The 24003-nt window shown below is 45.4% G+C and overlaps 1 long non-coding RNA gene and 1 pseudogene across 1 annotated transcript; one reads left to right on the top strand and one right to left on the bottom strand.

Annotated features, from left to right (window-relative positions):
• Window positions 1–24003, top strand: part of LOC118376432 (double C2-like domain-containing protein beta) — a 29117-nt pseudogene that overhangs the window by 1471 nt on the left and 3643 nt on the right.
• On the bottom strand, window positions 21030–22806 carry LOC127906363 (uncharacterized). The gene is made up of 6 exons (XR_008060982.1): window positions 22791–22806; window positions 22602–22673; window positions 22388–22562; window positions 22235–22304; window positions 21923–22027; window positions 21030–21782 (listed from the first exon to the last, which is right to left on the bottom strand). It is a non-coding gene; the product is annotated as an uncharacterized LOC127906363 (long non-coding RNA).

The following is a 24003-nucleotide window of genomic DNA, read 5'->3' as shown; positions in this document are numbered from 1 at the left end:
GTGGGGTTTGCTGGACAGTTTAAGTCCCCGTGTTTGGGGCGTTTGTTTTGTTGTGCGCCCTGTGTTTGTGGGGTTGGCTTATGTTCGCCGTTTTATGCATTAAATTAACACTACCCTGAACTTTCTGCTTCCTGCGCCTGACTTCTCACCTACTACACTGTTAGAGGAAATTATAGTTTAGATTATTAATTATGTATACATTATTGATTAGAACCATTTATTCTAATACTATTATGTTATGGTATGAAAAGTCAAAGTTATTGGTTAAGCTGTTACTGAAAATGTAAGCAGAATGAATTAATTGTCTGGGCCTCTTGGGAAGTTAACGGAGGAGCGAGGCTATGGCTTGTCAGACAGATAAGAAATGTCTGGGAGAGTTTCCAGACCTAACACTAACAATAGGCTCTTGTGAGAATCGGAGAGAGGGGGGATAAACTGATGATGTCATGTTCAGTTTATAACCTGTGGAAAAATGTGTATGCTTCAGTACTCTCTTGTAATAAACACTGTTACTTTTGGCTTTTAAGACTGGTCTCAATCTACTTCATGCATAATTAATGAACTTACAATTCATTAATGAATTAGAAATGAGTGCGAATTGGTTTTGGCAATAAAACATAAAGGAATTTAGAATTCCTCTATCATACACCCAGAACGTTACAGAACCATCCACCAAAAAAGGACCAAGCAGCGTGGTATCGGGCAGCAGCGATCTCAGGACTCCTGGACATGGGAGGACGTTTTGGACTGCAAGGGTTGCTACACATGGGAGGAGATCCTGGCTGGAAGGGATCGCCTCCCATGGGAACAGGTGGAGGCAGCCAGGAGAGCGGAAGCAGCAGGTAATGGGAGCCAGCGCTTCGAGGGAACACGGCTGGCAAGGAAGCCCGAGAAGCAGCCCCAAAAAATTATTGGGAGGGGGCACATGGGGAGTGTGGCTAAGTCAGGTAGGAGACCTGAGCCAACTCCCCGTGCTTACCGGAGAGCGAGAGGGACCGGGCAGGCACCGTGTTATGCCGTGAGGCGCACGGTGTCCCCGGTGCGTGTGCATAGCCCGGTGCGGTACATTGCAGCGCCTCGTATCGGCTGGGCTAGAGTGGGCATCGAGCCAGGTGCCATGAAGCCGGCTCAGCGCATCTGGTCTCCAGTGCGTCTCCTCGGGCCAGTGTACATGGCACCAGCCTTACGCATGGTGTCCCCGGTTCGCCAGCACAGCCCAGTGCGGGCTATTCCACCTCGCCGCACTGGCCTGGCTACGGGGAGCATTAAACCAGGTAAGGTTGGGCAGGCTCGGTGCTCAAGAGCTCCAGTGTGCCTTCACGGTCCGGTCTATCCCGTGCCACCTCCACAAACCAGCCCTCCGGTGGCAGCCCCCCGCACCAGGCTGTCTCTCCGTCTTCTCCCTACAGGTGCTCCCGCTTGTCCAGCGCTGCCAGAGCCTTCCTCCTGCCCAGCGCTGCCAGAGTCTCCCGTCTGTCCTGAGCTGCCAGAGCCGCCAATCTGTCCTGAGCTGCCAGTCAGCCAGGAGCTGCAAGAGCCGTCAGTCAGCCAGGAGCTGCCAGAGGCGCCTGTCACGCCGGCGATGCCGGAATCGCCCTTCACTCCGGAGCTGCCGGAGTCTCCCGCCTGTCCAGCGCTGCCAGAGTCGTCCTTCACTCCGGCGCTGCCGGAATCTCCCGTCCATTCGGGACAAGTGGCTAGGGTCCCCAGTCCGAAGTCGGCGGCGAGGGTTGCCACTCTTAAGAGGCCACGGAGGCGGTTAAGGAGGCGGAGAAAGACTATGGTGGAGTGGGGTCCCGCGCCAGAACCGCCACCCCGGACAGACACCCACCCAGACCCTCCCCTATAGGTTCAGGTTTTGCGGCCGGAGTCCACACCTTTGGGGGGGTACTGTGACGTTCTGACCTTAGTTCCTTTGTTTTGTGTAACTTGTGTGCACGTCTGTGGGTTACGTGTTTCCCATTTCGTGGGTTTTGCTGGACAGTGTTTGGGGCGTTTGTTTTGTTGTGCGCCCTGTGTTTTCGTGGGGTTGGCTTATGTTCGCCGTTTTGTGCAATTAAATTAACACTACCCTGAACTCTCTGCTTCCTGCGCCTGACTTCTCACCCACTACACCCAGAACGTTACATTGGATACCAAGAAGTTGGGGAGAAAAAGGAGTAAAAAATAAATAAACAAATTAATAATAACAAGTATCAAAAGTAAATGTAATTGCTAAAATATACTTAACTATAAAATTCAAAGTATAAATAATTTCAAATTCCTTATATTAACCAAACCAGATGGCACCATTTTCTTGTTTTTTAAACAGATATCCAAGGGCACACTCCAACACTCAGACATCCTTTACAAACGAAGCATGTGTGTTTCGTGAGTCCACAAGATCATAGACAGTAGGGATGATCAGGGATGTTCTCTTGATAAGTGTGTGAATTAGAAAATGTTCCTGTCCTACTAAGCATTCAAAATGTAACGAGTACTTTTGGGTGTCAGGGATAATGTATTCAGTAAAAAGTACATAATTGTCTTTAAGAATGTAGTGAAGTAAAAGTAAAATATATAAATAGTAAAGTTAAGTACAGATACCCAAAACAACTACTTGGGTAGTACTTTAAAGAATTTTCACTGCCTGTAACTCCTGTATCTCCTGTAACTCCTGTAACTCATTATTTTGTTACGTTCTTTTGTTCTACTTTCTAGTTCTTGTTACTTAGAGATTATCCTGTCCATTCACTACATGAACTGTAAAATTGTGTGTGTACCTGCACTGCCTCAAGAGACCTGTGTGTGTGTGTGTGTGTGTGTGTGTGTGTGTGTGTGTGTGTGTGTGTGTGTGTGTGTGTGTGTGTGTGTGTGTGTGTGTGTGTGTGTGTGTGTGTGTGTGTGTGTGTGTGTTTCTGCCTCCAGCACATGTGCAGTAAGTGTAGGATTCAGAACAGCCGTTAAGTCATCTCCAGTGTGGGTTTGTAGGATCTGCAGTGAACATCAAGAGGTGAGGTGGAATGAGAGAGAGGGAAAGAGAGAGAGGAAAGAAGAGAGAGGAGAGGCGTGAGGGGCAGAGGGGGAGGAGACAAGGGGAGAGTGATCAGGGGAGGAAAGAAGAGAGAGGAGAGGCGTGAGGGGCAGAGCGGGAGGAGACAAGGGGAGAGTGATGAGGGGAGGAAAGAAGAGAGAGGAGAGGCGTGAGGGGCAGAGGGGGAGGAGACAAGGGGAGAGTGATGAGGGGAGGAAAGAAGAGAGAGGAGAGGCGTGAGGGGCAGAGGGGGAGGAGACAAGGGGAGAGTGATGAGGGGAGGAAAGAAGGGGTGGAGAGACAGTCAGTAGCTTTAATCATTTTAATAATAATTCTCAGTACCCTCTAATTATCCTCCATTGAATATTCCCTCTTATGAGAAACAATTGTGGTTGTTTGTCCCTTCAAAATCTAAATGGAGAGACAGATGGAGAGAGAAGGGGAGAGAGAGGAAGATAAGGGGTAGAAGAGAGAGAAGGAGGAAGATAAGGGGTAAAAGAGAGAAGGGTAAGAGAGAGAAGGGGGAGCGAGGAAGAGAGTGAAGGGGGAAGAGAGTGAATGGGTAGACGAGAGAAGGAGGGAGATGAGGGTTCAGCTGGTTCAGTCACTGTTTCAGACCCTTTAATTAAATGGTCCTACTTGTCAATCAATGTGCGATAACTCATCTGCTAAGTACGCTACCCCCCCTCCATCTCATTTTCTCTCTTTCCATCTAATTCTCTCCCTCTCCCTCTCTCTATATCTGCTGCGATCTCTCTCTCATTCTTTCTCTACATCTCTTCCCTCTCTCTCTCTTCCTCTGTGTCTCTCCATCTCTCGTTTTATGTCTAGATGTTGAAGCGTTCTGGAGCATGGTTCTTTAAGGGACAACCCCAGCAAGTCCTCCCTGCTCCCCTGCCCATCTCCAGGCCCAGAGGGACAGGTACAGAGAGCCCCCGTACCCAGACCCCTACCCATTCCCATCACCAGCCCAGTGCCCAGCCCTATCCCCGTACCCAGCCCAGCTACCAGTCAGACCCTGGTGCAGAGGACTACACAGAGCGGCAGGAGCAGCAGGATAACTCCTACTCCAACATACAAAACCAAGGTGAGCAGTGGAAACAAGCATTTCCATTTCACTACTAGTTGGACTTGTATGAGAGGTAAAAGCAAAAGCTTTTAGTTTGTCTCAGATGTTGGGTATAGAGGACATATATATTTCAAAATGTAATCTTCCTTCTCTGTCTCGTCTCAGAGCCCACTGATGAGCCCCCATACTCTAGTTCGGAGCAACAGGACCCAGAGGGCAATAGCTCTGCTCAGACACTAGAGATTGTTGCTGAGGCCCAGGTTAGCCCTGCCGTGGTGGAGGAAGTGGTGAAGATGGAAAGACAGTTAGGCTCCAGACCTCCCACAGCCAGGGGAAGAGAGAACCCACCAGCTCCAGCTGACACAGTCACAGCACAGGGTATGATTAAAGGGACATTTCACCCAAATTACAAAATGACATATGTGTTGCCTTCTCCCCTCTGAAAGCAGTCAATGGATAAGAAGAAACAACTTTGGTTTTGTTAACCTACCAATTGACACCAACGACTAACTTGCATAATCGCTTCTGCTTTGAAATTGAGCCTGGCTAGATATCTGTATTTCTCTTCGTCAGCCCCTGCACCACAGAAGAGCAGATGCCCACAGCAGAGAGAGGAGAGAGCGCCACCTCTAGTCAGGGAGGAGAAACCCACTCCTGCCCCCAAACCCAGCATGGCACCACCAACAGGCCTTGCTCCCAACGAAGACAATGACAACGAATACGACTCTGATGAATCCAGTAAGTGAGTGTGTGTGTGTGTGTGTTTGGTTTTACTATCCTTGTGGGGACCAGATACTAAAACAGGGACAATTTGAATGTCCCCACAAGGAAAAATGCTTAGAGGTTAGGTTAAGGGATAAAATGATGGTGGTTAGGGTTAAAATTAGGTTTAGGGGTTAGAGGTTACAACACACCCGCCACGCTGACCCTCAACACGGTGGCCCGTAAGGGGTGCATGCATAGTCCCCTCCTGTACTCCTTGTTCACCCACGGCTTCTACACCATCATTAAGTTTGCTGATGACACAATGGTGGTAGGCTTGATCACCGACGACGAGACAGCCTATAGGGAGGAGGTCAGTGACCTGGCAGTGTGGTGCCAGGACAACAACCTTTCCCTCAACGTCAGCAAGACAAGGGAGCTGATCGTGGACTACAGGAAACGGAGGGCCGAGCACGTCCACATTCACATTGACTTGGCTGAAGTGGAGCGGGTCAAGAGTTTCACGTTCCTAGGTGTCCACATCACTAAGGTCCTATCATAGTCCCCACACACCAACACAGTTGTGAAAAGGGCACAAAAACGCCTCTTCCCCGTCGGGAGACTGAAAAGATTCGGCATGGGCCTTCAGATCCTCAAAAAGTTCTACAGCTGCACCTTTGAGAGCTGCACCACCATTTGATATGGCAACTGCAAGGAACACGACCGCAAGGTGCTACAGAGAGTGCTGAGTAGGGTGCAGTACATCACTGGGGCTGAGCTCCCTGCCATCCAGGACCTCTATACCAGGCGGTGTCAGTGGAAGGACCTAAAAATTGTCAAAGACTCCAGCCACCCAAGTCATAGACTGTTCTCTCTGCTGCCACACGGCAATTGATAATTACAATAAGCATATGCTTTCCACTACCCCGGCCAACATCTCAGCACCCCCTGCAGCAACTTGTCCCCCGGTCTACACTCTAGACCCAAACTGTTACAGAACTATATCCCATCCTGCCCTGCCTTTCTAAAAGTTAACAAACAGATCACCGACCATCTCGAATCCCGCCGTACCTTCTCCACTATGCAATCTGGTTTCCGAGCTGGTCATGGGTGCACCTCAGCCACGCTCAAGGTCCTAAATTATATCATAACTGCCATCGATAAAAGACAATACTGTGCAGCCGTCTTCATTGACCTGGCCAAGGCTTTCGACTGTCAATCATCGCATTCTTATTGGCAGACTCAATAGCCTTGGCTTCTCAAATGACTGCCTCGTCTAGTTCACCAACTACTTCTCAGATAGAGTTCAGTGTGTCAAAGGAGGGCCTGTTGTCCGGACCTCTGGCAGTCTCTATGGGGTTCAATTCTCGGGCCGACTCTTTTCTCTGGATAAATCAATGATGTCGCTCTCGCTACTGGTGATTCTCTTATCCACCTCTACGCAGACAACACCATTCTGTATACACCTGGCCATTCTTTGGACACTGTGCTAACAAACCTCCAAATGAGCTTCAGCGCCATACAACTCTCCTTCCGTGGCCTCCAACTACTTTTAAATGCAAGTAAAACTAAATGCATGCTCTTCAACCGATCGCTGCCCACACCCTCCCGCCCGACTAGCATCACTACTCTGGACGGTTCTGATCTAGAATATGTGGACAACTACAAATACCTAGATTTCTGGTTAGACTGTAAACTCTCCTTCCAGACTCACATAAAGCATCTCCAATCCAAAATTAAATCTAGAATCGGCTTCCTAATTCACAACAAAGCCTCCTTCCAAACATACCCTCATAAAACTGACTATCCTACCGATCCTGGACTTTGGGGATGTAATTTACAAAATAGCCCCCAACACTCTTCTCAGCAAACTGGATGTAGTCTATCACAGTGTCATCTGTTTCGTCACCAAAGCCCCATATACTAACCACCACTGTGACCTGTATGCCCTCGTTGGCTGGTCCTCACTACATATCCGTCACCAAGCCCACTGGCTCCAGGTCATCTATATGTCTTTGCTAGGTAAAGCCCCACCTTATCTCAGCTCACTGTTCACCATAGCAGCACCCACTCGTAGCACGCCCTCCAGCAGGTATATTTCACTAGTCACCCACAAAGCCAACACTTCCTTTGGCCGCCTTTCCTTCCAGTTCTCTGCTGCCAGTGACTGGAATGAATTGCAAAAATCTCTGAAGCTGGAGACTTATATCTCCCTCTCTAACTTTAAGATTCACCTGTCAGAGCAGCTTACCGATCACTGTACCTGTACACAGCCAATCTGTAAATAGCACACCCAACTACCTCATCCACATATTATTACTTACCCTCTTGCTCTGTTGTAACTTTAATGTGTTTGAGTTAATGTTTAAGTTCATTCTTTGAGCTGAGATATTTGAGATAATTCTTTAGATTTATTTGCATATGTAATTGTATTGGGTTGTGTTGAATTCTGCTTTTTGACTGCAAGTCCCAGAATGCCTTGCGGGAGGAATGAGTGATAACGCGCCAATTATGTGCAGGTGCGGGAATTGTGGCTGACTTTCCGACAGCATCTTACCTGCATTGCTCTGTACCACAACCATTGTTGTTAAATGTAACGTAAACAAGTATTCTTACTAAAAGAAGTCTTCTTATCAAAACCGACGTCCCGAGTCATTAATTTGAAGTTAGCAAATCTAAAATTTGGTGCCGAAACCCGGGATATGAGCTGCGACGTAGAAGTGGCTGAAATGGCTGAGGAGGAACGTCGGCATGAAGCAGAAAGAATGAGACGAAAGCGGGGTACCATTCGAGGCGCAACAACGCGGATTTTGAATCAGATTGATGTGGAAATATCCCAGTCAAATCCGGATACCGATCACTTGAGTACATTGTTGGAATTGGTATCAGCTAAGGAGGACAGTTTGTTTGAACTCGATCGTGGAATTGAACAGTTAACGCCATTGGACGGATTGGAGGCAGAGATTGCATGCACGGAGGATTATAAAGAACGCATTATCATGCTGAAGAGCCGTGCACAAAGAGTGATAACGAAGAAACAGGACGTCAATCCACTACCAGCCCGGGTGAGTGACGCTAACTCAAACATATCACAGAGACAATCAGTAAGGCTTCCGAAGTTGATTATTGAGAAATTCTATGGAGATGTCAGTATGTGGCAGGAGTTTTGGAGCCAGTATGAGACTGCTATTCACAACAATGATTCACTGTGTAAAAAAGATAAGCTTATCTATCTGAAAACATCTCACTGGACCAGCTGCTAAGGCAATAGCAGGACTGATGTTAACAGACAGTAACTATGATAATGCAATCACTCTACTCAAGAGCAGATTTGGAAGGAAAGACCTTGTGATTAGTGCTCATATGTCAAAGCTGCTGAATCTCACACCTGTGAAGAAATCCTCTGATCTAAATGCATTGAGGCAGCTATATGATGAATGTGAAATTCAGATTAGGAGCCTGGAATCACTGGGTGTAGTGTCCTATGGAAGCCTACTATTCCCAATCTTACTGCAGATGATTCCAGAGGACATAGCTCTTGACTATAGTCGTCAGAGGGGAGTAGATGATGAATGGAAAGTGTCTGAGATTATCAGTTTCCTACAGAAAGAGGTTCAGAGCAGGGAGAGAGCGCTACAAATGACAAGATCATACAACCAACAGAAAGAGAGCAAACCATGGAACAAGTCATGCTTCTCCAATGAAATGAAACCAAGAAGACCCAACATGCCCTCTGCTGCAGCACTGCATACAGCCAGCCAGAAGGAACAGCAAACGTGTCTATTTTGTGACAGTGCAGACCACAAATCAGAACTGCCCTGACTACAATATTGCTACACGCAAAGAGAAACTAAAGAACATGCTTTGTATGTTTAGGACAGAGATGCATAGCAAAATTCTATAAAGTCAAAGATGTGTCATGTGCAACATGTGGAAGCAGACATCACATTGCGGTGTGTACCAGTAAGAGGAGTGAGGTGCAACCCCCTACTGTTTCTGTAGACGCTGTTGTTTCCTCAGTTATTCCCCATTCAGTGAAGATGAAACCAGATGGACAGAACACTGTGTTGCTACAAACGGCAAAGGCATGGGTAGAAGGCCCATCGGGCAGGAAGATAGCTCGTTGCTTACTAGATGGAGGCAGTCAGAGAAGCTTCATACATGAAAACCTTGTGAAGGGCTTGAAGCTACCAGTAATCAGACAAGAGGCACTCACTCTTCACACGTTTGGCTCCTCTGCCCCAGCAACGTCTCAACGCAACACAGTGAAAGTCATCTTGGAGAATGTCTGGGACAAACAGCAGAGAATAGAGATAAGAGGCAATTGAAACCCCACAAGTGTGCACCGCTGAGATGAAGGTTCCTGGTGAACGGATTCAGTATGAGCTCAGTAAAAGGGGACTGCAGCTCGCAGACTTTCCAGGAGATGACAATGATCCTGAACTCTCTGTCCTGATAGGAGCAGACTACTACTGGCAGATAGTATCAGGCAGAGTGGAGCGACTGACAAACACGCTAGTTGCTTTAGAGAGCACCTTTGGATGGTCGGTGCAGGGACCCGTGTCCATGTCAAGTGTCGCAGAGGCAACCTGCATGTTCATCCCACTTGATGAAGACACATTAGTCTCCAAGCAACTGCATGCATTCTGGGAGCTTGAGTCGCTGGGTATTCTAAGCGAGAAGACACAGAACTCAGAGGAAAACGAGGCTCTTCAAAGGTTTGAGGAAACAACCATCTTCAAAGATGGGCGATACCATGTGGAGTTGCCATGGAAACGAGAAATGCAAGAACTCCAAGACAACTATAGAATCGCCAAGAAACGGCTTGAATGTCTGAAGAAAAGACTGAAGAAGGATGTGACGTTGTACAGCAGATACAATGAAGTAGTAGAAGACTACTTACAACAAGATATGGCAGAGGACGTGCCCAAGGACAACGCATCAAGTGCAAACAACGTAAAATACTACTTACCTCACCATGCAGTACTCAGAGAAGATGAGGTGACAACAAAACTGAGAGTGGTGTTTGATGCCTCGTCCCATGAAGATGGCTGTCCATCTCTCAATGACTGTCTACTCACAGGACCGAACCTGAATCCGGATCTGCTCAGCGTTCTGATAAAGTTCAGACTACATGAGATCGCATTCATGGCAGACATCAAGAAAGCTTTCCTGCAGATATCCCTAGCAGAGAGAGACAGAGACACCGTGAGATTTCTATGGCTCACTGGCCCACCAAGGGGAGAAAATGAAGAGGAGTTGCGTGTGCTGAGGATGAAAAGAGTGGTATTTGGAGCTTCCCCAAGTCCATTTTTGCTGGCAGCTACAATCAGGAAGCATCTGAAACGATATGAAACAGAACAACCAGAAGTTGTAGAGATACTGAGAGAGTCACTCTACGTAGATGACTTCATTGCAAGTTCACGCAATGTTGAAGAGGCTTACCTTGTGACAACAACTGCAAAGCGAATGCTGTCGATTGCAGGCATGGACCTCTGCAAATGGATGACCAATTCTCCTGAATTGAAAACGAAATGGGAGGAGAGTACGACAACTGACCACCCGTTGACGTTACAAACACAAGGATTAGTGCTGAAGGTTTTAGGTTTAGTATGGAGGCCGGAAACGGATGACTTTGTGTTTGACCTCAGGCCACTACTGAGCATTCTAAGGCAAAAGGAAAATGCAAAGAGAAGTGTTCTGCAGTCGTCTGCACGTATCTTCGACCCTCTTGGTTTCTTAACTCCCTTCACCATCAGGATCAAGTGCATGTTCCAGGAAATGTGGGAGAGGGGACTCAGCTGGGACGAAGAATTACCACCTGATCTGACACGAGAATGGCAACAGTGGTGTTCAGAACTACCCCAGTTACACCAGCTCACCATACCAAGGTGGTACAGAACAGACATGCGGCCACAGAATAACCACACCCTGAAACTACACGTGTTCTGTGATGCAAGTGAAAGGGCTTACAGTGCAGTAGCTTACTTACAAGGTGAGTCACAAGACAGGGAAACAACAAGTCTAGTCGCATCCAAGTCCAGGGTAGCCCCACTTAAGAAAATGACGCTGCCACGCCTGGAGCTCATGGGAGCTGTGATTGGAGCGAGACTAGCAAACAACTTGATGACCACACTGAAAATGGAAGAAAAACAGATCAAAATGTGGACAGACTCGATGATCGTGCTGCATTGGATTTGCAGCTCAGCTCAGAAATGGAAGCAGTTTGTTGCGAACAGAGTGACGGAGATCCAGTCCTTGACCAATCCAGAGTCATGGTCACATATTGAAGGGAAAACTAATCCAGCCGACCTCCCTACCAGAGGACAAACTGTTCGAAACTTGACACAGAGCGAGCTATGGTGGAATGGACCCAGAATTCTGACTTCACCCAATCAGTCCGAAGAGACTGATGATAACAAGGTTCCGGATGAGGTGAATATAGAACTCAAGTCCAGTTGTCAGGTTACTGTACAACTTGCAGCAAACAGCACAGACAGCACTGAACCTGTGTTGGAGCTTGAAAGGTACAGCAAACTGAAAAGAGTGTTCAGAGTCACCGCCTGGATAAAGAGATGCATAGCCAATGCTCGTACAACCATAAAGATGCAAGGTGAACTGACTGCTGACGAACTGTTCGATGCAGAAAGGTACTGGATTAAGGTAACACAACAACAGAGTTTCGGACAGGAGATCAAACTACTGAAGGCAGGAAAAAGCCTAAACAATGACTGTAAAATCAGAGAACTGAAACCTTTCCTGGACGAACACAAACTACTCAGTGTAGGAGGAAGACTGCAACAGTCCAACTTCACATTCAGAGAGCAGCACCCATGGGTTCTGCCCAATAAGTCCAGATACTCAGAAATGCTGATACAGTACCATCATGAGAAGGTGATGCATTCTGGAGCAAGAGAGACTCTAGTTCAAATCAGAGAGCGATACTGGATCTTGAGTGCTAGGCAGCTAGTCAAGAGCACAGTGGCAAGATGTATAGTGTGCAAGAGATTCAAGGCAAGGGCCGGACAGCAGGTCACTGCGCCTTTACCAAAAGACAGAATAACTGAATCCCCACCATTCGAAGTCACAGGTGTGGATTTTGCAGGACCGCTCTATGTGAAAGAAAATGGTTCTGTGAAGAAGTCGTACATTGCACTGTTCACTTGTGCTGTAACCAGAGCAGTGCATTTGGAACTGGTCTCCGATCAGTCAGAGACATTCCTGTTAGCTCTAAAAAGATTAATCTCAAGGAGAGGATTATGCAAGGTAATCTACTCAGATAATGCAAAAACGTTCAAGAGAGCTGATCAGGACTTGAAAGAGCTGTGGAAGGCAATCGAAGAGCCCCAACTCTTGGCGTTCTTCTCAGAAAGGGGCATCACCTGGAGGTTCATCGCAGAGCGAGCAGCCTGGTGGGGCGGATTCTGGGAAAGACTCGTCAGGTCAGTAAAAACATGCCTGCGAATGGTTCTTGGGAGAGCTTCACTTAATTTTGAAGAGATGTGCACAGTCCTGACAGAGGTTGAAGCTATCCTAAATTCTTGGCCTCTGACCTTCGTGCACAATGAGGTGGATGAACCACAACCCCTGACCCCAGCACACTTCCTGGTGGGTAAAAGACTGACCTCTTTGCCTCCAAGGCCATTTCCAGCTGACACTCAGCACCCAACGTTAAACAAGGGGGAAATGACACGCAGATGGAAGTACAGGCAGAGACTTGTGACCAGTTTCTGGAACAGTTGGCGAAGAGACTACTTGCTGGATCTAAAGTCAGCACACCGCTGTGACACACCACAGCCCACCCCACTGAAGGCAGGTGACGTTGTACTCATTGGAGAAGATAACACACCCAGACAAACCTGGAAACTAGGAAAGATTGAGGAACTGTTTCCAGGCCGAGATGGCTTAGTTAGATCATGTTCAGTTCGTACTGCTTCAGGGACTTTGTTGAGGAGACCTATTCAGTTGATATACTGCTTAGAGATCTAGATGAACATAATTGTTCATCGGGGGGGAGGATGTTGTAACTTTAATGTGTTTGAGTTAATGTTTAAGTTCATTCTTTGAGCTGAGATATTTTAGATAATTCTTTAGATTTATTTGCATATGTAATTGTATTGGGTTGTGTTGAATTCTGCTTTTTGACTGCAAGTCCCAGAATGCCTTGCGGGAGGAATGAGTGATAAAGCTCCAATTATGTGCAGGTGCGGGAATTGTGGCTGACTTTCCGACAGCATCTTACCTGCATTGCTCTGTACCACAACCATTGTTGTTAAATGTAACGTAAACAAGTATTCTTACTAAAAGAAGTCTTCTTATCAAAACCGACGTCCCGAGTCATTAATTTGAAGTTAGCAAATCTAAAATGCTCTTTTGCACCCCAGTATCTCTACTTGCACATCATCATCTGCGCATCTATCACTACAGCAGTAATGCTAAATTGTAATTATTTTGCCTCTCTGGCCTATTTATTGCCTTACCTCCCCACTCTTCTACATTTGCATACACTATACATATGTTTTCTATTGTGTTACTGACTGTACATTTGTTTGTAACTTTGTGCTGTTGTTTTTGTCGCACTGCTTTGCTTTATCTTGGCCCAGGTCGCAGTTGTAGATGAGAACTTGTTCTCAACTGGCCTACCTGGTTAAATAAAGGTGAAATAAAATCAAATATATATATATTTTTTAAAGCGGTATCGAAGTATGCAACCAACAGGACACTAAACAGCTTCTACCCACAAGCCATAAGACTGCTAAAGCATGGACCTTTTTGTCCTAACTCTTTTGACACATCACATACGCTGCTGCTACTATTTATTATATATCCTGTTGCCTAGTCACTTTACCCCGACCTACAGTGCATTCGGAAAGTATTCAGATCCGTCAACTTTTTCCACATTTAGTTACATTGCAACCTTGTTCTAAAATTGATTTTTTTTAATTCCCTTCAATCTACACAGAATAACCCATGATGACAATGCAAAAACAATGTTTTTAATTTGTGTGTAAAAAAATATGGAAATATCACATTTATAGTTGAAGTCGGAAGTTTACATACACTTAAACAAGTTTTAATGATTCTTTCAACCACTACACACATTTATTGTTAGTAACAAACAATAGTTTTGGCAAGTCGGTTAGGACTACTACTTTGTGCATGACACAAGTCATTTTTCCAACAATTGTTTACAGACAGATTTTTTCACTTAATCACAATTACAGTGGGTCAAAAGTTTACATACACTAAGTTGACTCTGCCTTTATAGCTTGGAAAATTCTAGAAAATGATGTCATGGATTTAGAAGCTTCTGATAGGCTAATTGACATAATTTGAGTCAATTGGAGGTGTACCTGTGGATGTAATTCAGTGCCTCTTTGCTTGACATCATGGGAAAATCAAAAGAAATCAGCCAAGACCTCAGAAAACAAACTGTAGACCTCCACAAGTCAGGTTCATCCTTGGGAGAAATGTCCAAATGCCTGAAGGTACCACATTCATCTATACAAACAATAGTATGCAAGTATAAACACCATGGGACCACGCAGCCATTATACCGCTCAGGAAGGAGATGCGTTCTGTCTCCTAGAGGTGAACGTGCTTTGGTGCGAAAAGTGCAAATCAATCCCAGAACTACAGCAAAGGACCATGTGAAGATACTGGAGGAACCAGGTACAACATGTTCTATATCCACAGCTAAAGGAGTCCTATATTGACATAATCTGAAAGGCTGCTCAGCAAGGAAGAAGCCACTGCTCCAAAACCAGCCTAAGAAAGCCAGACTACGGTTTGTAACTGCACATGGGGACAAAGATCGTACTTTTTGGAGAAATGTCCTCTGGTCTGATGAAACAAAAATAGAACTGTTTGGCCATAATGACCATCATTATGTTTGGAGGAAAAAGGGGGAGGCTTGCAAGCTGAAGAACACCATCCCAACCTTGAAGCACGGGGGTGGCAACATGTTGTGGGGGTGCTGTGCTGCAGGAGGGACTGGTGCACTTCACAAAATAGATGGCATCATGAGGAAGGGAAATTATGTGGATGTATTGAAACAACACCTCAAGACATCAGTCAGGAAGTTAAAGCTTGGTCACAAATGGGTCTTCCAAATGGACAATGACCCCAAGCATGCTTCCAAAGTTGTGGCAAAATGGCTTAAGGACAACAAAGTCAAGGTATTGGTCATCACAAAGCCCTGACCTCAATCCAATAAAACATTGTGGGCAGAACTGAAAAAGCATATGCGAGCAAGGAGGCCTACAAACCTGACTCAGTTACACCAGCTCTGTCAGGAGGAATGGGCCAAAATTCACCCAACTTATTGTGGCAAGCTTGTGGAAGGCTACCTGAAACGTTTGACCCCAGTTAAACAATTTAAAGGCAATGCTACCAAATACTAATTGAGTGTATGTAAACTTATGACCTACTGGGGATGTGATTAAATAAATACATGCTGAAATATATTCTGACATTTCACATTCTTAAATTAAAGTGGTGATCCTAACTGACCCAATAATTTTTACTAGGATTAAATGTCAGGAATTGTGAAAAACAGAGTTTAAATGTATTTGGCTAAGGTGTATGTAAACTTCCGACTCAACTGTAGGTATTCAGATCCTTTCCTCAGTACTTTGTTGAAGGATGTTTGGCAGCGATTACAGCCTTGTGTCTTCTTGGGTATGACGCTACAAGGCACAGCTGTATTTGGGGAGTTTCTCCCATTCTTCTCTGCAGATCCTCTCAAGGTCTGTCAGGTTGGATGGGGAGCGTTGCTGCACAGCTATTTTCAGGTCTCTCCAGAGATGTTCGATCGGATTCAAGTCCAGGCTCTGTCTTGGCCACTCAAGGGCATTCAGAGACTTGTGCTTAAGGTCGTTTTCTTGTAGGAAGGTGAACCTTCGCTCCAGTCTGAGGTCATGAGTGCTCTGGAGCAGGTTTTCATCAAGGATCTCTCTGTACTGCTCTGTTCATCTTTCCTGATTAGGAAACAATCCTGATTAGTTTCCCAGTCACTGCTGCTGAAAAGCATCCCCACAGCATGATGTTGCCACCACCATGCTTCACCGTAAGGATGGTGCCAGCTTTCCTCCAGACGTGACGCTTGGCATTCAGGCCAAAGAGTTCAATCTTGGTTTCATCAGACCAGAGAATCTTGTTTCTCATGGTCTGAGAGTCCTTTAGGTGCCTTTTGGCAAACTTCAAGTGGGCTGTCATGTGCCTTTTACTGGGGAGTGGCTTCCGTCTGGCCACTTTACTACCATAAAGGCTTGATTGGAGTGTTGCAGAGATGGTTGTCTTTCTGGAAGTTTCTCCCATCTCTACAGAGGAACTCTGGAGCTCTGTCAGAGTGACTATCGGGTTCTTGGTCACCTCCCGGACAAAGGCCCTTCTCCCCTGATTGCTCAGCCAGGCAGCCAGCTCTAGGAAGAGTCTTGGTGGTTCCAAACTTCTTCCATTTAAGAATGATGGAGGCCATTGTGTTCTTTGAGACCGTCAATGCTGCAGAAATGTTTTGGTACCGTTCCCCAGATCTGTGCCTTGACACAATCCTGTCTCAGAGCTCTACAGACAATTCCTTTGCGTAGAACAACCATAAAATACACGTGTTCTAATGTACACACACTCTCCCTCTCTCTGTGTTTCTGTTATTCCCTCTCCCTCTCTCTGTGTTTCTGTTATTCCCTCTCCCTCTCTCTGTGTTTCTGTTATTCCCTCTCCCTCTCTCTGTGGTTCTGTTATTCCCTCTCCCTCTCTCTGTGGTTCTGTTATTCCCTCTCCCTCTCTCTGTGGTTCTGTTATTCCCTATCCCTCTCTCTGTGGTTCTGTTATTCCCTATCCCTCTCTCTGTGGTTCTGTTATTCCCTATCCCTCTCTCTGTGGTTCTGTTATTCCCTATCCCTGTGGTTCTGTTATTCCCTATCCCTGTGGTTCTGTTATTGCCTCTCCCTGTGGTTCTGTTATTGCCTCTCCCTGTGGTTCTGTTATTGCCTCTCCCTGTGGTTCTGTTATTGCCTCTCCCTGTGGTTCTGTTATTGCCTCTCCCTGTGGTTCTGTTATTGCCTCTCCCTGTGGTTCTGTTATTGCCTCTCCCTGTGGTTCTGTTATTGCCTCTCCCTGTGGTTCTGTTATTGCCTCTCTCTGTGGTTCTGTTATTGCCTCTCCCTCTCTCTTTGTTGGTAGCAGAAACCAATCTGAATTTTGTCATTATTTTGTTCTGTCCATCAGCCATGCTGGGGTTGCTGGAGTTCATTCTGCATTATAAACAGGGGAACAACACGCTGCACTGCAACATAGTCAAAGCCAAGGTAAAAACACACACACGACACAGTGGATACGCATACACAGTACCAGTCAAAATTCTGGACACACCTACTCATTCCAGGGTTTTAAAATTATTTTTACTATTTTCTACATTGTAGAATAATAGTGAAGACATCAAAACTATGAAATAACACATATGGAATCATGTAGTAACCAAAAGAGTGTGCAACAAATATACATATATTTTATATTTGAGATTCTTCAAAGTAGCCACCCTTTGCCTTGATGACATCTTGCTCTCGCTTTCTCTCACTCTCCCTCTATCTCACAGGGTTGAAAGCCAATGGACTCTAACGGACTAGCAGACCCCTACGTCAAGCTGCACCTCTTACCTGGAGCCAGTAAGGTAACTTCAACACTTCTGGTTTCCTATAATCTTGTCTTTGTGTTGTAGCCCTGGTTTGATGTATTTTTTAAAAATGAGATAGAAAAACTAGGAGAGTTTGTATGTTAGAAGGGCATGGGTCGAATTCGAACCCAATACCGACTCTGGTAGCTTAGGCTGTACATCTGTGCTGGGATCTTTAACCACTGGACCACACAGTAGGCCTGTACTCCTGCTTCCTGTTGACACAGACATTCCCACGGTGAAGTAATCATGTACTGTATATCTATTCATCTTCTCTCCACAGTCTGTTAGACAGTCTAAAAGTCGAACAAACTTTGCACTAAGTGAAAATAAGAGAAATCTTTCTCTCTCTGTCTCTCTCCATCTATCTCCCTTTGTCTCCTGCTCTATTTCTTCCCCTGTCTCTCCCCTCCCCCTCTCCCCGTTTCCTCCAGTCTAACAAGCTGCGTACTAAGACCCTGAAGGGCACTCTGAACCCAGTGTGGAATGAGACTCTAGTGTACCACGGTATCACTGATGACGACATGCAGCGCAAAACACTACGGTAATAACAGCCTCAACCATACCACTACTGGATATACTGTATGAGTGACCCACTGGGCCATCTGAAATGATTCCATTGATATTGGTCCAGTTTTGTTCAGTGGCTCTCCATTTAAATCAGTACGATTTCCCAGAGCTAAAGGGAAAAAGGAGAATAAAAACTGTTCTGTGATGCAAGAAGAGAGTAAGAGAATACAACTCCTCTTCCTGGGCCTCCCGAGTGGCGCAGCGGTCGTCACTACAGCCTGCAACATCACTACAGCCTGGGGTTCGATCCCACCGTGACAACCGGCCGTGACCAGGAGTCCCATAGGGTGGCTCACAATTGGCCCAGCGTCGTCTGGGTTAGGAGAGGGTTTGGCCGGGGGGGTTTTACTTGGCTCATCGCGCTCTAGCGACTCCTTGTGGAGGACCGGGCGCCTGCAAGCTGTCGTCAGTTAAACAGTGTTTCGTCCGACACATTGGTGCAGCTTGTTTCTGGGTTAAGTGAGCAGGTGTTAAGAAGCATGACTCGACTTTCGCGTCTCCCAAGCCATTTGGGGAGTTGCAGCGATGAGACAAGATCGCAATTGGATATCACAAAATTGGGGAGAAAAAGGGGGATAAAATGACAAAAAGCTTCCAGGCTGTCAGTGAGTGATATGGACAAGTTTGGACACAATGAGTTCATTGGAGAGACGCGTGTTGCTCTGAAGAAACTCAAAGCCAACCAGATGAAGAACTACAGCGTGTGTCTAGAGAGGGTGGTCCAGGTAGGAACTACAACGGCGTGTGTCTAGAGAGGGTGGTCCAGGTAGGAACTACAACGGCGTGTGTCTAGAGAGGGTGGTCCAGGTAGGAACTACAACAGCGTGTGTCTAGAGAGGGTGGTCCAGGTAGGAACTACAACAGCGTGTGTCTAGAGAGGGTGGTCCAGGTAGGAACTACAACAGCGTGTGTCTGGAGAGGGTGGTCCAGGTAGGAACTACAACAGCGTGTTTCTAGAGAGGGTGGTCCAGGTAGGAACTACAACAGCGTGTGTCTAGAGAGGGTGGTCCAGGTAGGAACTACAACAGCGTGTGTCTAGAGAGGGTGGTCCAGGTAGGAACTACAACAGCGTGTGTCTAGAGAGGGTGGTCCAGGTAGGAACTACAACAGCGTGTGTCTAGAGAGGGTGGTCCAGGTAGGAACTACAACAGCGTGTGTCTAGAGAGGGTGGTCCAGGTAGGAACTACAACAGCGTGTGTCTAGAGAGGGTGGTCCAGGTAGGAACTACAACAGCGTGTGTCTAGAGAGGGTGGTCCAGGTAGGAACTACAACAGTGGGTGTCCATGATGTCTGGAGACGGTTGTCTAACCACTGAACCACTGGTACATTGGGGATCCAACTGTTAATAATACTGATAGAAGTGATCTCACCCCCAAACTTCCTCCTGTCCCAGGTGAAGAAGGCAGGCACAGGAGGTTCAGCCCGGGGCATGGCTCTCTACGAGGAGGAGGTAAGACTCACCTGAGACGGGATTCACACCTGACACAGTACTCAGGGTTTACACTTGACTTTCATACATAAGATTTACACCTGAATGCATAGTCACTTTACCGCTACCTACATGTACAGACATGGCCAAAAGTTGAGAATTACACAAATATTAATTTTCACAAAGTCTGCTGCCTCAGTTTGTATGATGGCAATTTGCATATACTCCAGAATGTTATGAAGAGTGATCAGATGAATTGCAAATAATTTAAATGTCCCTCTTTGCCTTGCAAATTAACTGAATCCCCCAAAAACATTTCCACTGAATTTCAGCCCTGCCACAAAAGGACCAGCTGACATCATGTCAGTGATTCTCTCGTTAACACAGGTGTGAGTGTTGACGAGGACAAGGCTGGAGATCACGCTGTCATGCTGATTGAGTTTGAATAACAGACTGGAAGCTTCACAAGGAGGGTGGTGCTTGGAATCATTGTTCTTCCTCTGTCAATCATGTTTACCTGCAAGGAAACACGTGCCGTCATCATTGCTTTGCATAAAAAAGGGCTTCACAGGAAAGGATATTGCTGCTAGTAAGATTGCACCTAAATCATCCATTAGTCGGATCATCAAGAACTTCAAGGAGAGCGGTTAATTTGTTGTGAAGAGGCTTCAAGACGCCCAAGAAAGTCCAGCAAGCGCCAGGACCGTCTCCTAAAGTTGATTCAGCTGTGGGATCGGGGCACCACCAGTAAAGATCTTGCTCAGGAATGGCAGCAGGCAGGTGTCAAGAAGGGCAGCAAAGAAGCCACTTCTCTCCAGGATAGACATCAGGGACAGACTGATATTCTGCAAAAGGTACAGGGATTGGACTTCTGAGGACTGGGGTAAAGTCATTTTCTCTAATGAATCTCCTTTCCGATTGTTTGGGGCATTCAGAAAAAAGCTTGTCCGGAGAAGACAAGGTGAGTGCTACCATCAGTCCTGTGTCATGCCAACAGTAAAGCATCCTGAGACCATTCATGTGTGGGGTTGCTTCTCAGCCAAGGGAGTGGGCTCACTCACAATTTGCCTACGAACACAGCCATGAATAAAGACTGGTACCAACACATCCTCCGAGAGCAACTTCTCCCAACCATCCAGGAACAGTTTGGTGACGAACAATGCCTTTTCCAGCATGATAGAGCACCTTGCCATAAGGCAAAAGTGATAACTAAGTGGCTCGGGGAACAAAACATCGATATTTTGGGTCCATGGCTAGGAAACTCCCCAGACCTTAATCCCATTGAGAATTTGTGGTCAATCCTCAAGAGGCGGGTGGACAAACAAAAACCCACAAATTCTGACAAACTCCAAGCAAGAATGATAATGCAAGAATGGGCTGCCATCAGTCAGGATGTGGCCCAGAAGTTAATTGACAGCATGCCAGGGCGGATTGCAGAGGTCTTGAAAAAGAATGGTCAACACTGCAAATATTGACTCTGCATCAACTTCATGTAATTGTCAATAAAAGCCTATGACACGGCCGTCAAAAGAAGAGGACCAAGGTGCAGTGTGGTGAGCATACATACTTTTCTTAGTAGATGTCGCCAATAAACCATACCAAAACAAACCGTGAAGCTTAAGGCTAAGTTAACTTCCCACAAACACAAGTGGGAAAAAGGGTACCTAAGTATGGTTCCCAATCAGAGACAACGATAGACAGCTGTCCCTGATTGAGAACCATACCCAGCCAAAACATAGAAATAGAAAATCATAGAAACACAAAACATAGAATGCCCACCCCAACTCACGCCCTGACCAAACCAAAATAGAGATATAAAAAGGGTCTCTAAGGTCAGGGCGTGACAGAAATGCTTGTAATTATACTTCAGTATTCCATAGTAACATCTGACAAAAATACCTAAAGACACTGAAGCAGCAAACTTTGTGAAAATTAATATTTGTGTCATTCTCAAATCTTTTGGCCACGACTGTACAAATTACCTTGACTAACCTGTATCCCCGCATATTGACTCAGTACCGGTACCCACTTTTAATAGCCTCATTATTGGTATTTTATTGTGTTACTTTTTTATAATACATGTTTTACTTTATTTTATTTAGTAAATATTTTCTTAACCATATTTTCTTAAAACTGCATTGTTGGTTAAGGGATTGTAAGTGAGCATATCACAGTAAAGTCTACACCTGTTGTATTCAGCATATCACAGTAAAGTCTACACCTGTTGTATTCAGCATATCACAGTAAAGTCTACACCTGTTGTATTCAGCATATCACTGTAAAGTCTACACCTGTTGTATTCAGCATATCACTGTAAAGTCTACACCTGTTGTATTCAGCATATCACAGTAAAGTCTACACCTGTTGTATTCAGCATAACACAGTAAAGTCTACACCTGTTGTATTCAGCATATCACAGTAAAGTCTATACCTGTTGTATTCAGCATATCACAGTAAAGTCTACACCTGTTGTATTCAGCATTTCACTGTAAAGTCTACACCTGTTGTATTCAGCATATCACAGTAAAGTCTACACCTGTTGTATTCAGCATATCACAGTAAAGTCTACACCTGTTGTATTCAGCATATCACAGTAAAGTCTACACCTGTTGTATTCAGCATTTCACTGTAAAGTCTACACCTGTTGTATTCAGTAAAGCATTTCATTGTAAAGTCTACACCTGTTGTATTCAGTCACTGTAAAGTCTACACCTGTTGTATTCAGCATTTCACTGTAAAGTCTAACCTGTTGTAGTCATATCACTGTAAAGTCTACACCTGTTGTATTCAGCATATCACTGTAAAGTCTACACCTGTTGTATTCAGCATATCACAGTAAAGTCTACACCTGTTGTATTCAGCATAAAGTCTCATTCAGCATATCACAAGTCTACACCTGTTGTATTCAGCATTTCACTGTAAAGTCTACACCTGTTGTATTCAGCATATCACAGTAAAGTCTACACCTGTTGTATTCAGCATATCACAGTAAAGTCTACACCTGTTGTATTCAGCATTTCACTGTAAAGTCTACACCTGTTGTATTCAGCATATCACAGTAAAGTCTACACCTGTTGTATTCAGCATTTCATTGTAAAGTCTACACCTGTTGTATTCAGCATTTCACTGTAAAGTCTACCTACACCTGTTGTATTCAGCATTTCACAGTAAAGTCTACCTACACCTGTTGTATTCAGCATATCACTGTAAAGTCTACCTACACCTGTTGTATTCAGCATATCACTGTAAAGTCTACCTACACCTGTTGTATTCAGCATATCACTGTAAAGTCTACCTACACCTGTTGTATTCAGCATATCACTGTAAAGTCTACACCTGTTGTATTCAGCATATCACTGTAAAGTCTACCTACACCTGTTGTATTCAGCATATCACTGTAAAGTCTACCTACACCTGTTGTATTCAGCATATCACTGTAAAGTCTACACCTGTTGTATTCAGCATTTCACTGTAAAGTCTACACCTGTTGTATTCAGCATATCACTGTAAAGTCTACACCTGTTGTATTCAGCATATCACAGTAAAGTCTACACCTGTTGTATTCAGCATATCACTGTAAAGTCTACACCTGTTGTATTCAGCATATCACAGTAAAGTCTACACCTGTTGTATTCAGCATATCACAGTAAAGTCTACACCTGTTGTATTCGACGCATGTGACATATCAAATGTGATTTGATTTTGACACTCAGGGTTTACACTTGATGTTCACACCTGACACAGTACTCAAGGTTTACACTTGACGTTCACACAAGATAGTAGCTGAATTCTGGTGTCATCTGCATGATTTATTTCTTTCCACTATTGACACACACGGGAAACTGTTTAGCATGAAAAACCCTGCAGCGTTGCAGTGCTTGACACAAACCGGTGCACCTGGCACCTACTACCATACCCTGTTCAAAGGCACTTCAATCTGTTGTCTTGCCTATTCACCCTCTGAAAGGCACACATTCACAATCCATGTCTCTATTGTCTCAAGGCTTAAAAATCATTCTTTAACCTGTCTCCTCCCTTTCATCTATACTGATTGAAGTGGATTTAACAGGTGACATCAATAAGGGATCATAGCTTTCACCTGGATTCACCTGGTCAGTCTGTGTCATGGAAATAGCAGGTGTTCTTAATGTTTTGTCCACTCAGTGTACATGACTGACCAGGTGAATACATGACCAGTAGCAGAGAGATTATATCTATACATACTGTACATGACTGTCTTTGATATGTAAATCTCCTTGGGAAAAATTCTTATGGTAGTGGATGTAAATGTACACACACACCTTTTTGTGTGTGTGTTCATGCCTGTGTGTGTCCTACAGGTAAAGGAGGATGAAGCAGAGGAGAGGGGTTGTATCCTGGTCTCTTTAACCTACAGCACCCAGCAGGGTCGTCTGATAGTGGGAGTGGTGCGCTGTGCTCACCTGGCAGCTATGGACTCTAATGGATACTCAGACCCTTTCGTCTTCGTCAAGATGTACATGTTCTAACATACCTCTCAACATGACGGATTATGTTTCCTCTCTCTA

This window comes from Oncorhynchus keta, chromosome 12 (assembly GCF_023373465.1).
Source record: "Oncorhynchus keta strain PuntledgeMale-10-30-2019 chromosome 12, Oket_V2, whole genome shotgun sequence".
NCBI classification, from domain to species: Eukaryota; Metazoa; Chordata; class Actinopteri; order Salmoniformes; family Salmonidae; genus Oncorhynchus; species Oncorhynchus keta.
Note: the sequence above shows the minus strand (reverse complement) of the source record. Positions and strands in the feature narration are given on the sequence as shown.